General features: G+C 43.1%; 1 non-coding gene and 1 pseudogene across 1 annotated transcript; both read left to right on the top strand.

Annotated features, from left to right (window-relative positions):
* Window positions 1–4,266: 4,266 nt before the first annotated feature.
* On the top strand, window positions 4,267–4,341 carry Trnas-cga (transfer RNA serine (anticodon CGA)). The gene has a single exon. It is a non-coding gene; the product is annotated as a tRNA-Ser (tRNA).
* A 7,923-nt stretch (window positions 4,342–12,264) lies between these two features.
* Window positions 12,265–12,382, top strand: LOC126299876 (5S ribosomal RNA; annotated as a pseudogene).
* The last annotated feature ends 1,699 nt before the right edge of the window (window positions 12,383–14,081 follow it).

Here is a 14,081-nt window from a genome sequence, read left to right as displayed (position 1 = left end):
TTGACCACGTCACTGAGGCGTTGTGCTTTAGGTTTTCGTGGGTGTCATCGGTTGTGTCTGCTCCAGGAATACGCCTATTATTCGAGATGAGACTGTTATGCGTGTCATGGCTCGTAACAGTATTTAATGTTAATGTTGGCGGATTAGAAATGTGTAGCATCTGACTATCGTATCTTTGAAAGTTAAAAAGAGGTGGGGCAGGGAGGGAAGCCATGATAAAGAAATCGTCAACTTATATACAAATGGGAAGTTGAATGACATACTTACAGGATTGACAAGCTAAGGCACATGATACATCCACCTTAGTCGATAACTATGCAGTGAAGTCCAAGAGGTAGGAAGAGAGTGTTGGCCAAGCACATCGACACAAATTATGACAGGTGGATTTACAATTTTGGCTGTTTTTCTCGCGTGCTCTATCTTGATGGTCGGAGGAACTACTTTTTTTCATGTTGAAGGCATTAATGGTTCAAGGGTGATGGGGAAGCTATTGGGTCATTTTCACCCATATTAGGAAAGCAGACAGAGTAGCTACGACTAACAGATTATCAACCTCTGACACTACACACTGTTACTACCATATCAAATTTTACTTCAGGTATTATTTTTTTGTATGACACTAAGGCTTCACTTGTGCACCAGTTTAATACTATAATGTATAAATACACTACTGGCAGTTAAAATTGGTACACCACGAAGATGACGCGCAACAGTCGCGAAATTTAACCGACAGGAAGAAATGCTGTGATATGCAAATGATTTACTTTTCAGAGCATTCACACGTTGGCGCAGGTTGCGACACCTACAACGTGCTGACATGAGGAAAGTTTCCAAATGATTTCTCATACACAAACAGCAGCTGACTGGCGTTGCCTGGTAAAACGTTTGTGTGATGCCTCGTGTAACGAGGAGAAATGCGTACCATCACGTTTCCGACTTTGATAAAGGTCGGATTGTAGCCTCTAACGACTTCGGTTTATCGTATTGCGAAATTTCTGCTCTCGTTGGTCGATATCCAATGACTGTTAGCACAATATGGAATCGGTGAGTTCAGGAGGGTAATACGGAACGGCCTCGTATCACTAGCAGTCGAGATGACAGGCATCTTATCCGCATGGCTGTAACGGATCGTGCAGCCACGTCTCCATCCCTGAGTCAGTTTTCAAGACAACTGCACGAACAGTTGAACGATGTTTGCAGCGGCATGGACTATCAGCTCGGAGACCATGGCTGCGGTTACCTTTGACGTTGCATCACAGACAGGAGCGCCGGCGATGGTGTACTCAAGGACGAACCTGGGTGCACGAATGTCAAAACGTCATTTTTTCGTATGAATCTAGGTTCTGTTTACAGCATCATGATCGTCGCATCCATGTTTGGCGACATCGCGGTGAACGCACATAGGAAGCGTGTATTCATCATCGCCACACTGGCGTATCACCCGGCGTGATGGTACGGGGGAAGCCGTGGTGGCCGAGCGGTTCTAGGCACTTCAGTCCGGAACCGCGTGACTGCTACGGTCGCAGGTTCGAATCCTGCCTCGGGCATGAATGTGTGTGAATGTCCTTAGGTTAGTTATGTTTAAGTACTTCTAAGTCCTAGGGGACTGATGGCCTCAGATGTAAAGTCCCATAGTGTTCAGAGCCATTTGAACCATTTTTGATGGTATGGGGTGCCATTGGTTACACGTCTCGTTCACCTCTTGTTCGCATTGACGGCACTTTGAACAGCGGACGTTACATTTCAGATGTGTTACGACCCGTGTCTCTACCCTTCATTCAGTCGCTGCGAAACCCTACACTTAAGCAGGATAATGCACGACCGCATATTGCAGGTCCTGTTCGGGTCTTTCTGGATACAGAAAATGATCGACTGCTGCCCTGGCCAGCACATTCTCCAGATCTCTCACCAACTTAAAACGTCTGGTCAGTGGTGGCCGAGCAACTGACTCGTCACAATACGCCAGTCACTACTCTTGATGAACAGTGTTGAAGCTGCATGTGCAGTTGTACCTGTACACGCCATCCAAGCTCTGTTTGACTCAATGACCAGGAGTATCAAGGCCGTTATTACGGCCAGAGGTGGTTCTTCTGGGTACTGATTTCTCAGGATCTATGCACCCAAATTGCGTGAAAATGTAATCACATGTCAGTTCTAGTATAACATATTTGTCCAATGAAAAAAAAATCCGTTTATCATCTGCATTGGTGTAGCAGTTTTAGTGGCCAGTACTGCAGAAATATGTTAAATCATTGAAGTATGTATTTGATTCTCTTTTAAGGAATTTGTTTACCAGTATTCGACATGTAATCATCTATGATACGTATACGAGTTGTAAGAGCCTATTGCTTCTGTGGGGTGCAAAAGATTTGTCCAGGTGGCGGCCAGGAGAATGGCGACGCGAGAAGTCAGCACTGGACCAGTTTACTGGAGAGTAGAGTAAGGCAGGCATCCCACAGGGTGCGGGCGCGGTGACATCCAGAGGCCTCTGCAACAAGCGGCCCTCCTGGAGGCCGAACGGCCGTGGTGCTACCTGGCCAGCTTACTGAGGGATGTTCGCAGGAACTGCAGAAACGACTCACTGACAGATCCTTACCCTAGACTGGCGAATGTGAGGGTGGCGAGACTCGTGTCACCCCTTAAACCACGAATGCGAGCAGGGAGCAACGACAGTGCATTAATGTAGACCAGTTTCTCCACTAAAGGCCCACTGTAGGGACAGCGGCTTGACTGACGTGAAGAGAGACACTACATGCTATCCTTACACTAAGATTGTACGCAAGTGATCGTTCGGCTTGTCTGTGACTGTTACACAGATCTGTGCTAGGAATAGAATTCGGAGAATAAAGCCTTACTATCAGCCATAATGATGTTCTTTTTGATACCACTACTACCACATCAAATTGTATAGTAGTAAGCTGACACCTCAAGAACTATTCCAGCCACACGTTGCCTATTTACTCGTGCAAGAGACATTCCGTCTCACTGTCATCTGACACTGAAAGTAACAACAATCTCCTAGATAAGGCCAATAACGTCACCATTAAATAACAAGGCCTCAGTTATACCATTGTCAACGACCCCTATGCTTAGTCTTCCGTGCTGCCTCGCAAATCGTCGGCCTCACTACTTGCTGACGTCATGTGCACCCCCGCTCCGCCGTGAGCCACACGGTCCAGTTGAGTCGACTCCCACGATTGAGGGAAGGATGTCCGGCAGCGCTTACGAATGCATCAAAATCTCTGGCACAACCGCAGATAATCCTGTCTCTGCAAGTGAGATCTTCACTGTTCCTTCGACATTCATGACTAGGGCATTGAGGCGACAGCTATCGCTGAGAGTCAATTTTTCGAATACTCTGTCTTACGTAAATCTTGTTCTTTACTTATCGCGTCTGTGCTTTCCTTCTCACATGTGACATAGTGACAGATTATATTCACACGTAATATTCACTATTCTTTGCACTGTTTGGTAACCTGTTAATCGTTATTTTATTGTAAGATATTTGTATGGGTGTGAATGTAGGGCGAATAGAGTTACAGTAGTGCCTTTGTGTAAAGTATTTGGTATGAAAGGATGAAAGAACCTTCAGTCAAGGATAAATTTTGTACTAATTTGAAGTTTTCAAGGAGATCGTTGTCGAAGGGGTTCTGTGTCTCTGTAATTGTAATACTTTCTATTGTACTGGAATAAATATAAAACTGAAACTTCCTGGCAGATTAAAACTGTGTGCCCGACCGAGACTCGAACTCGGGACCTTTGCCTTTCGCGGGCAAGTGCTCTACCAACTGAGCTACCGAAGCACGACTCACGCCCGGTACTCACAGCTTTACTTCTGCCAGTATCCGTCTCCTACCTCCCAAACTTTACAGAAGCTCTTCTGCGAAACATGCAGAACTAGCACTCCTGAAAGAAAGGATACTGTGGAGACATGGCTTAGCCACAGCCTGGGGGATGTTTCCAGAATGAGATTTTCACTCTGCAGCGGAGTGTGCGCTGATATGAAACTTCCTGGCAGATTAAAACATTAATCTGCAGATTAAAACATTAATCTGCCAGGAAGTTTCATATCAGCGCACACTCCGCTGCAGAGTGAAAATCTCATTCTGGAAACATCCCCCAGGCTGTGGCTAAGCCATGTCTCCACAGTATCCTTTCTTTCAGGAGTGCTAGTTCTGCATGTTTCGCAGAAGAGCTTCTGTAAAGTTTGGAAGGTAGGAGACGGATACTGGCAGAAGTAAAGCTGTGAGTACCGGGCGTGAGTCGTGCTTCGGTAGCTCAGTTGGTAGAGCACTTGCCCGCGAAAGGCAAAGGTCCCGAGTTCGAATCTCGGTCGGGCACACAGTTTTAACCTGCCAGGAAGTTTCATATCAGCGCACACTCCGCTGCAGAGTGAAAATCTCATTCTGGAATTATAAAACTGACCTCAATAAATGAGTGAGTGTTGCTTTGGTTGATGGTGGTTGATTTGGGGGAGACGACTAAACAGCGAGGTACCGACCCCATAGAATTAAGAAAAGATGGGGAAGTAAGTTGGCTGTGCCCTTGCAAAGGAACCATCCCAGAATTTGCCTGAAGCTAAATCAGGATGGCCAGACACAGGTTTGAACAGTCGTCCTCCTGAATGGGAGTCCAGTGTGCTAATGACTGCGCCACATCGCTCGGTGAGTGTTGCGTTGCTAGACATATCTATGTACCCATAATATTTTTGATTGAAAAAAAAATTGTTAGAAGTTCATACTGTGACCAGAAGGTCTATGAATAATTAATTCACTGCTGATTCCTACATGGCCTTCAGCTCATATATTCAGAGAACAAGTGTGAAAGTGTTGAGTGGCTTGGTCCCCTTGCGTATGTATCTGTGTTGGGTGATATTTAGATATTAATAGAATCAGATGATTGGAAAAGCATTCCCCACTTTCTCCCCTTTTAGTTAAAATGAACAAGAATGGTTTTATGCAATTTAATTTTTTTCTCTTTTCCTTGTCGCACTACACTAACCAAAGAGTAACACTTCCTAAGGGAAACATAGTCTGTCAGTGAGAGTTAGTGAGAGGTGGTGAACGTTTGGGCATTCCATCTTTCACCCCCTGCTAATTCTGTAGTCCCTGCAGAGGCACTGCAGTCATCTCACGTATGTAATGAACCATCAGGACCAGTAATTGTAGGTATGGTAGGGAATGACTAAGGTTTTTTTTTGCCACTAGCAAGAATAGTTGTGGCACTAGATTTTTGTATGTCAGCAAAGCAGGCAAGGAGACGTGGCCTGGACGGTAGATGTAAAAGAAACAGCTGTAGGTTCTTGCTGGAAATCATCCAGGCCTCTGCAAAAATGTGATCACTCAGCTTATGAACGCAGACGGTCGCCTCTCAACAAAAAGTCAGCCCACGAGGGCAGCCTGGTCTTCAGCACGACAGTGGCCAGCAGCCTGCATTCTGTAGGCGTATTGTCCACGTCGGGTGTGCGACCGGTGGATGGGCGCCTAGCTTCATGGTTGCACTGAGAAGGAGAGCATTGTCCGTCGCAGGTATGGATCACACGCGCGTTTCTCTAGCGCCAAGTTTAGCGGAGATGAGCATAGATTCTGGCGGCAAACTTTCTCATTGGAAGAATACCGCTATGCCGTGTCTAGACGGGAGTTCTGGCATGATGTTACAAGTACGCCATTGGCGCAGTTTACTAGAGCAGCTTGACCGCTGGAGACGTGGTGGCGAGAAGGAAAGAGAGGAGAGATTTTTGTGGCATTTTGGTGGATGTCCAGCATAGAGGACGGGCTGGGCAATTCGGCCAAAGTACGCTGTACGCTCGGAAAACTGGTGTAGAATCACCACAGAGGACAGTCTTGGGTTTTTCGGCGTGCCAGCCATGATTCCGTGCACATCTCGGCGCGAGGGTTGCCGGCCGTGGCTTTTGCAGTTGCGCATCTGTGGTCTGTCTTCACATCACCCATTGGTGTAGTTCACTGTTGAGCATATTCGCAGCACAGCCTATTAGCAATCTTCGTCTGATGGCTTAGCCTTCACTGCAGCGAGTCCATCTGACTGCAGTCTTGCATTTTCAACGTACCTATATCACATTGACATTCAACTATGGGTTCACAATCTCGGTCAGAAAGCATTGTTCCTCTTACGTTGAGGGAGGCATTGTTAAGCTTGATCTCTTCCCCTTTTATAGCTGTGCCAGCCATCGACATCATCTATCACCTTCTAGTTTGTTTCGTATTTGTTTTCCCGTAATTTTATCTGTATGCTAATTCGAGAAATGGACGTGTTGGATTTGTGATAAACTAAGTCTGAATAGAGCAATATTTCATTTCAGTGTCCTATTAATCCTGAACATTTGAATTACAATAAATTTTCGAGAACTGAGGGTACATAATAAGAGTAGGAAACCTTACATGTTTTAGTGTCCGTTTTTTCTCTTGTTTGTGAATGTGTAAGTAATAAGAGGTAATCATTTTATGGTTAGTACCATGAAGAGCAGGACTTTTGTCACAGCATGGATGACCAAGAATGAAGTATTGGGAATCGTAAGTAGTGGAGTAGGTTAGTTACAAGCGGCAAAGGTGTAGTGGAATAAGAGATTAGGAGTACCTGATGCTGAGGTATCGAAAATGACTTATCACAAAACTCTGGAGTAAAGGGAGAAGTTGTGCAGAGCGCACGATCAATGGATAATAGAAAACGGGTCTCATGATATGAAGAATGTGTTGACGATGCAGAGGATGAAGAGAAGGAAAAAGAAGAGGAAGCTGAAAGGGAGAGGAGCAGGCTGTCGGATGGTTTATATGTGCTTGCAGAACGTGCGACTATCGATAATGTAGTTGATCCTGTCGATTCGCCGACTGTAGTGGCCGCACGGTTTGAGGCAGGATGTCACGGATTTCGCGGCCTCTCCCGCCGTAGGTTCGAGTCCTCCCTCGGCCATGGATGTGTGTGTTGTTTTTAGTAGAAGTTAGAGAAAAAAATTTAATTGCATAAAACCATTCTTGTTCATTTTAACTAAAAGGGGAGAAAATGGGGAATACTTTTCCAATCATCTGATTCTACTAATATCTAAATTCAAATACATAAACAAGCAGACCAAGCCACCCAACACTTTCACACTTATTCTCTGAATATACGAGCTTAAGGCCGTGTAGGAATCTGCAGTGAGTTAATTCATGGACCTTCTGGTCACAGTAAGTACTTCTAACAATTTTTTTTGACAATCAAATTTATCATGGGTACATAGATATGTCTAGCAACGCAATACTCACCGAGCGATGTGAATCCGTGCTTAGCACACTGGACTCGCATTCTGGAGGACTACAGTTAAAACGTGCGTCTGGCCATCCTGATTTAGATTTTTCCGTGGTTTCCCTAAATCGCTTAAGGCGAATTGGGGGATGGTTCCTTTGAAAGGGCACTGCCAACTTTCTTCCCCAATCCTGTTGGCCAATACCTCCCCCAAATCAACCACCATCAACCAAGGCAACACTCACTCATTTATTAGTTTAAACAGTGTGAAAGTCTAAGGACCGATGACCTCAGTAGTTTGGTCTCTTAGGAATTCACACACACTTTTTTCTGTCGATCCCATGAAGAGTAGGACAGGGTGTCCTAGTCGGTTGGCCGTTTTTTTTTTAAAGTGGAAAGATTAAATTAGTTTTTTGGTGGTGTCATAGTACAAGTTCCTGAGAATTTATGTGAGGAACAGAGTAGTGCCGTTGAATTAAGGAGACTAATATAGAAGCACCAGCTCCGATATCCAGTGGAATTATGAGTGAAGACTGTGCCGAAGTGATTAAAGGTAGGGATAGCATAACGGTAATTTGTGTGCATGGTCTCTGCCCCATTGGGTGATGACTGGTATTGTGCTGAAGACATACACACAGGGGGAGGGGAGGGGTGCATGTGCTGCTGAATTTTTCATCGTGCAGCGTGTAGCTGCATAAGTGTTTGTTGTTTTAGATACTACAGGGAATGCACAATAAGTTGTTGATAGTTGTGCTTCATATTTTGTGGCGGAAACGGGGTAGAAGGAGTAAAAGAAAGAGGAGACAAGTTCGTAGAGTGGGTGATCAATTTGACGGGCTGAATTTACATCTACATCTACATCTACATGATTACTTTGCAATTCACATTTAAGTGCTTGGCAGAGGGTTCATCGAACCACAATCATACTATCTCTCTACCATTCCACTCCCTAACAGCGCGCGGAAAAAACGAACACCTAAACCTTTCTGTTCGAGCTCTGATATCTCGTATTTTATTTTGATGATCATATCTACCTATGTAGGTTGGGCTCAACAAAATATTTTCGCATTCGGAAGAGGAAGTTGGTGACTGAAATTTCGTAAAAAGATCTCGCCGCGACGAAAAACGTCTTTGCTGTAATGACTCCCATCCCAATTCGCGTATCATATCTGCCACACTCTCTCCCCTATTACCTGATAATACAAAACGAGCTGCCATTTTTGCACCCTTTCGATGTCCTCCGTCAATCCCACCTGGTAAGGATCCCACATCGCGCAGCAATATTCTAACAGAGGACGAACGAGTGTAGTGTAAGCTGTCTCTTTAGTGGACTTGTTGCATCTTCTAAGTGTCCTGCCAATGAAACGCAACCTTTGGCTCGCCTTCCCCACAATATTATCTATGTGGTCTTTCCAACTGAAGTTGTTCGTAATTTTAACACCTAGGTACTTAGTTGAATTGACAGCCTTGAGACTTGTAATATTTATCGAGTAATCGAATTCCAACGGATTTCTTTTGGAACCCATGTGGATCACCTCACACTTTTCGTTATTTAGCGTCAACTGCCACCTGCCACACCATACAGCAATCTTTTCTAAATCGCTTTGCAACTGATACTGGTCTTCGGATGACCTTACTAGACGGTAAATTACAGCATCATCTGCGAACAACCTAAGAGAACTGCTCAGAGCACGTTGGGTGGCACGGGATACATGCGGACGTGCATTGTCCTGTTGGAACAGCAAGTTTCCTTGCCGGTCTAGGAATGGTAGAACGATGGGTTCGATGACGGTTTGGATGTACCGTGCACTATTCAGTGTCCCCTCGACGATCACCAGAGGTGTACGGCCAGTGTAGGAGATCGCTCCCCACACCATGATGCCGGGTGTTGGCCCTGTGTGCCTCGGTCGTATGCAGTCCTGATTGTGGCGCTCACCTGCACGGCGCAAAACACGCATACGACCATCGTTGGCACCAAGGAAGAAGCGACTCTCATCGCTGAAGACGACACGTCTCCATTCGTCCCTCCATTCACGCCTGTCGCGACACCACTGGAGGCGGGCTGCACGATGTTGGGGCGTGAGCGGAAGATGGCCGAATGGTGTGCGGGACCATAGCCCAGCTTCATGGAGACGGTTGCGAATGGTCCTCGCCAGTACCCCAGGAGCAACAGTGTCCCTAATTTGCTGGGAAGTGGCGGTGCGGTCCCCTACGGCTACTTCGTAGGATCCTACGGTCTTGGCGTGCATCCGTGCGTCGCTGCGGTCCGGTCCCAGGTCGACGGGCACGTGCACCTTCCGCCGACCACTGGCGACAACATCGATGTACTGTGGAGACCTCACGCCCCACTTGTTGAGCAATCCGGCGGCACGTCCACCCGGCCTCACGCATGCCCACTATACGCCCTCGCTCAAAGTCTGTCAACTGCACATACGGTTCACGTCCACGCTGTCGCGGCATGCTACCAGTGTTAAAGACTGCGATGGAGCTCCGTATGCCACGGCAAACTGGCTGACACTGACGGCGGCGGTGCACAAATTCTGCGCAGCTAGCGCCATTCGACGGCCAACACCGCGGTTCCTGGTGTATCCGCTGTGCCGTGCGTGTGATCATTGCTTGTACAGCCATCTCGCAGTGTCCGGAGCAAGTATGGTGGGTCTGACACACCGGTGTCAATATGTTCTTTTTTTCCATTTCCAGGAGTGTATATGACGAAAATATGCATTTGATCAATTGATGTACACTGTTCATCCCCTATGAAGATGGCTGTAATAATCTAAGCCAATAGTGAATAAACATACAATTGTACAGCTAATAACACCAAAATGCTTTTTTCGAAATAAAATTTGAATATTGCTTGTTAATTACTTATGACACAAGAAAGTAGAGGTTCTTCTGCTTACCTGTTGCAGAACTTGAAACATTTGGACGAGGATGGAGGCACAATATCCACTGAACGACTGTTGGCATTTGAGAAGCGACAGAGACATTCAGTATGGAGCGCATGATGCGTCAACAACAAATTTGGAGAGCAGTGCTGATTTGCCTGAAGTGCTGCAAAATACTCGTATATTTACTTCAAGACTTTTTGCAGCCAGCCTTTTTCCAAAAAAGGCGCTATTTGCATGATATATTGCACAAGAGTAAACAACATGATCGCAATTGATTTCAGAAATGGTCACACAAACTAACAGTTTTCTTTCATATGTGTTTAGAAGAAAAATTGAGCGTAAAATAGTCAATTCCTATTCATAAGAGACCGCACCATAGTGGAACTACAAGTGAAATCTATTTCTCTCTCTAAAAGAGTACATGGCTTTGTGTTTAATTTACAAGAATGTTTAGTTCTCAATACAAAATCATAGGTTTAGCTTATGATCTATATATATTTTTTCAGGAGTGGGTGTGAAAATGAAACAGCTGCTCAAATAGGAATGCTTTACAGATTTTAGACATTCTGTTGCTTTTGAAATGTACGCTAAGCATGAATGCATTTGTTACACTGAAGTATTTCTGTTTCATAACAAACGTATTGGTTGTACCGTGAAGCATATGCTATTGATATTTTACACAGTTTCACCACAAAATGCAGTTCAGTGTCAATTCGATTTTATTGAGGCAGATAAGGCTGTCAGAACATAGTTACCGAATAGTGATTTCTCAAATATCTATTCAAGTCTTAATATCCTACTGTTCACAGTAGATAATATTTTAGTAAGTGTTGAAGGTGAAGTACAGTGTGTATTAAATTCATATGTTTCCACTGTGTGACAGCATAAAATGTCAAACGATCTGTACTACAAGTCAAAGTTAAAAAGGCTCCTCTAAAGAATTACTTTATTCGTTTTTTTTACCTTTTCACTACCTCTGTTATATACTGAAATGTCACTGCCTCATTAAAGTAAAGTGTCACAGAGAGAGAGAGAGAGGGAAAGAGAGAGACAGAGAGAGTGAGCGGAAATATATAGGTGCATGTGAGACGGTGTGTGTGTGTGTGTGTGTGTGTGTGTGTGTGTGTGTGATGACTACATTTTACGTAAGCCAGAGGCAAATATCTTAGAACATGATGCAGTTCAAATGAAGCTTATGTCATTTTTTTGGAAATATATCTTTAAACATTGTGCCATTTTTACATAATTGAAGACAAGCACATGTAATTTGGTAGCCTGCAGTTGTGACGCCATCAGAAATGAGAAAAACGCATGCATATTCACGTGCACTACTTCTTATGTTCAATTAGAAAGATACTTGTTCTGAGCAAAGAAGAATTTGGCAAGTCTATCTGCTGTAAATCTATCTGAGAAATATACTCGCAGCTTCCTACATCAAGAATGGAAGTGTAAGCAATCTCAGTAAGTATGTATGCATATACAAAGATTATTAAGCTTTGTATGGCTTTATACTTAGGCATGATGTTTCTTGTTACAATGCCTTAATACTTTGCATAAGATCATAACTCGGAATAACTCATGCACTGCAATATCGTATTAATATGTTCCATAGATCATGAATACAATATTTCGTAATTATGTGGAACATTTGTTTAACATAAGGTTTTTTTTTACACAGTATAATCTCTTTTTTTTTTTTTGTAAATCATATCTAAACAATTATGTAGAAGGAGCTGTCATTCAGAAATTCTTTTAATTTGTTTTTAAATGCTCACTGGCTATCTGTGAGTCTTTTAACACTATTTGCTAAATGACCAAATATTTCTGTGACAGCGTAATTCACTCCTTTCTGGGCCAAAGTCAAATTTAACCCAAAATAGCGAAGATCACACATTTTTTCTTGTGTTGTAGCTATGCACTTGACTATTATTTTTTAATTTGGATGGATTATTAGCAACAAATTTCATAAGAGAATATATGTATTGCAAATCTGTTGTGAATATCCCGAGTTCCTTAAATAAATGTCTTTAGGGTATTGTTGAGTGGGCTCCAGTTAATAGTCTGATTACACACTTTTGTGCAATTAACACTTTTTCTCCAAATTATGAATTAACCCAAATACTGTGCCATATAAAACAACGGCCTTGCCGCAGTCGATACACCGGTTCCCGTCAGATCACCGCAGTTAAGCGCTGTCGGGCATGGCCGGCACTTGGATGGGTGACCATCTGGGGCGTCATGCGCTGTTGCAATTTTTCGGGGTGCACTCAGCCTCGTGATGCCAATTGAGGAGCTACTCGACTGAATAGTAGCGGCTTTGGTCAAAGAAAACCATCATAACGACTGGGAGAGCGGTGTGCTGACCACACCCCCTCCTATCCGCATCCTCATCTGAGGATCACACGGCGGTCGGATGGTCCCGATGGGCCACTAGTGGACTGAAGACGGAGTGCTACGCCATATAAAAGCTGTGACTGAAAATAGGCCAATTTAGGCTAATTTACTTATATGTTTATCAAAGAAATTTGCAATATTCCTAGTTGTGTGAGTAGCTGAACCAAATTTTTCAGCAGATCCTCGAACTGTTTCTTCCAATTCAGTTTCTCATCCATGCACACACCCAGAAATTTTGAATAATTTGCCTTAGTAACAGACGTCTGTTCAAAGTAAATATTTAGCAATGGTGTTACGTCATTTACTATACAGAACTCCATATATTGTGTTTTCTCTAACTGTAATGGGAGTCCATTTGCAGAGAAGCACTTGATAATTGTCTGAAAGACATTATTTACAATTTCCTCAGCTAATTGTTGTTTGTTGTATGTGATCACTATACTTGTATCACTAGAAAAAAACTAGTTTTACATTTTCATGAATTTCAAGTGGCAAGTAGTTGATATATATTAAGAGCAATAAGAAACCCAAGACTGAACCCTGCAGGACACCATTCTTGATACAGCACTCTGCTGATTTTTGTAGACTATCTGTACTATTAGTGTCAATATTCTGTGTCCTTCCAGTTAAATATGAATTAAACCATTTGTCCACTGTCCCACTCATATCACAATACTTAACTAGAAGAAATTCATGTCATATGGGCTAAAGCCTATGAAATATCACAAAAATTCCCACTGGGTGATGTTCAGTTACTCAGAGCATTTAACGTTTCTGTTGAAAAGCCTTTCTGGGAACCAAATTGACATTTTGTTACTACTTCATTTTTACAAATATGTGAAGCTACTCTTCAATAAATTACTTTTTGGAAAAAAATTGTTCAAAACTGTCAGAAATGAGATTGGGCAGTAGCTGTTAGCGTCAGACCTATCGACAATTTTATTCAATGCTTTAACAATAGCATATTTTAGGCCACCTTGAAAAATGTCCTTTTTCAGTGAGATTTACTACATATGTGAATGAGAATCCTACTTATCTGTTGGGAGAAATTCCATGCGAACTTTTACTTTTGAGTGAATTTATTGCTTTCCTAATTTCAGTATGAGAGGTGTGTTGAGTTTCAGTTTTATCGAATTGCATAGGTATTGCTTCTTCCACGCACAGCCTTGCATTTTCTAATGAACAGCTGGATCCTATGTTCTCTACATCGCTTAAAAAAAGATTATTAAAAATATTTTCTACTTCTGAATTTTTGTCAACGAACTTTTCATTGAGTTTGATTGAACCATACTCTTCCTCTGCTCTTGCTTGCCCTGTTTCCCTTTTAACAATATATCAAATTGTTTTATTTTTATTGTCAGAGATCTTAATTACAGTCATAATGCACATATTTCTGGACTTTTTAATAACTTTTCTTAATGTAGCGCAGTAGTTTTTATAAAGTTTGACTGTTTATGGATCATAACTCCTTCTGGCTATAAGAAACATTTCCCTTTCCTATGTACAAGATATTTTTAGTAAGCTTTGGCTTTTTAGATGCTTTCTTACAATTACATT

Source organism: Schistocerca gregaria, chromosome X (assembly GCF_023897955.1).
Source record: "Schistocerca gregaria isolate iqSchGreg1 chromosome X, iqSchGreg1.2, whole genome shotgun sequence".
NCBI lineage: Eukaryota > Metazoa > Arthropoda > Insecta > Orthoptera > Acrididae > Schistocerca > Schistocerca gregaria.
Note: the sequence above shows the minus strand (reverse complement) of the source record. Positions and strands in the feature narration are given on the sequence as shown.